Genomic DNA, 2,189 nt, shown 5'->3' with positions numbered 1-2,189 from the left:
GTGGTGGTGGGTGGAGAGGGACTTTCCAGCTGCCCTTCTGTCTCCTCTAGTTTTCTGCCAAGCCACCAGGTTTCATTTGACTTAAAATAAATTACACGGAATATTTAAAAAACATTCAATTAGCCTGACAGAAGAGATCCGATTTATTTCAGATGCCACAAACTATGAAATGAAGCTCTTTGGGCCATTAGAGTGTATCTTCTTTGCGAAAGAACAGGGCAAGATTGAATTGAAATCCATTTGTGTTTGAGTAATATCGACAATCAGAGCCCCAATATCCATCTGAGATGGCTGTTTAGACATCAGATGGGGGGAGTGGAGGGGGAAGTGCCTTGTGCAGAAGCAAATACCTCAGGTGGAAAGCCAACTTTAAAATTTTATGCCCTCCGAGCATACGAACTGCTGAGATGAAAGGAAGACCCAAGGAAGCCAGTGGGGAATGGTGGGAGAAGATGCTGGACCCTGAAGCTAATTGCTACAGCTCTTCAGAGGTCAAAGTTCATATAATCACTGCATAAATGCATACTAAATAGGGACTTATTAAGCTTTTCTGATGGCTGAGCACGTCTGTGAAAAAAACGGTCACTGCTGTTTGTGTTTCTTCCTGAAGAATAATCATCCTTGCAGTAGAAGCTCTAGGAGTCTGAGTCTTTAATTTACTATTTTGAATGACAGGCAAACTTCTGTTTTAAAATTTTGAAAATGGTGTGTGAACAGCATCTTTCTTAACATTGGTTGGGACTGTAAAATACCTCTCTTGGAAATGCTATGGCTTTTTCAACACACACAAGAACATCATGCCCCTATCAGATAAGCTACTCACTAGATGGCTAACTTTGGTGACCCTCTGCTGAAGATAATCTACTTTTTCCTGCATTTCTGAGAACACACGGAAGTTCTGTCTTAGGACTTCTTGTGCTTAGGTGACCAGAATGGATAGAAATCCATCTACCCAAACTCTAATTTTATGAGTCAGAGAGATAAGGCACCCAGAGGTGAACTGATTTGACACAGAGCACATAGTATCAATACTCATATTTCCTAAATAAAAACCAGAGTGGCTTAGCACCTGAGGCCAGTGCACTGAATTCTAAATTCCTGATTTTATTTTGTTCCTTCCCATTTATTCAATATGATTAGTTTCAGGCTGGATATTGTTTAAATTTTTCTACTTCCGGTTTACTAGCCACACACTCAGTCAAGTCTTTGATTTTGAGGCCATCAGGATTACTGAATCTTTGAAACAATCTCCCAGTATGGCAGATGGAATGTTTCTGCCATCTTGTTTGAACAACAAAATGTTGGGCTACTTGCTGTTAAAGACATATGTTCTAAAAATATAAAAATAGAGATAGAGCGAGCAGGCAATGTTCAACATACGTATATTTGTTGTTGTTGTTTCTAAACCTAGACTAGAGAAGAACAAATGAAAGAGGAGTTGCCTGTACCCAAGTTCAACAACCTCCCTTAAACTGTCAAGTGGTATCAACCAGGAAGGGCTTAGAGATGCAAGGAACATTCCAGGGGGTGTCTTAACCCTGAATCGTTTTTTTTTTTTGGTGCTTGTTTGTTTCTGTTTCTTTTGTGGCACAGCATATCCTCCTGAATTGTTCTGGTCCAAATTTCTTTTCTCCACAACTTACTCATTTACCTAAAACTCACACACACACACACACACACACACACACACACACACACAAGCAAGGCACCTCAAGCCCAAACAATTAACATAAAGTTTCCTTACAACACAACCTGCCTCATTTTCCTTCCTCAGTGGGGTTCTACTGATCTCAGCAGAACCTGCTGCCCAACCTGCTGCCCAAAGGGACATCTACGGCTGTCAGTGTTTGAAGAGCTTAACTGGAATCCCCAGCGTTTTAGAGCCTTATTTTTAATAACACCAATCATCAAATATAGCTGACCTTCGGGCCGCAGAACTGAAAACCAAGTAATAATCAACGCTGCTCCGTAGACACTAGCCTATGACCCCACCACCCCCAATCCCAAACCCCAATTACATCATGCAAAACAGTCTGGAAAGACTGCATTTTGAGCTTATTGTAAATAAGTGAAAAGCCCAATGTTTCTTTCTCAACATCTCCAGACATCTAAAATGTCTCCATTTTTTAAACATCCCATTACATTTTTCTTGTTAAAAATGTGTTTGTAAAACGTCTAGTCACAGGGCT

The sequence above is a fragment of the Lipotes vexillifer genome, unplaced genomic scaffold (genome assembly GCF_000442215.2).
Source record: "Lipotes vexillifer unplaced genomic scaffold, Lipotes_vexillifer_v1.1 scaffold150, whole genome shotgun sequence".
NCBI classification, from domain to species: domain Eukaryota; kingdom Metazoa; phylum Chordata; class Mammalia; order Artiodactyla; family Lipotidae; genus Lipotes; species Lipotes vexillifer.
This window is presented reverse-complemented; position numbering follows the sequence as displayed.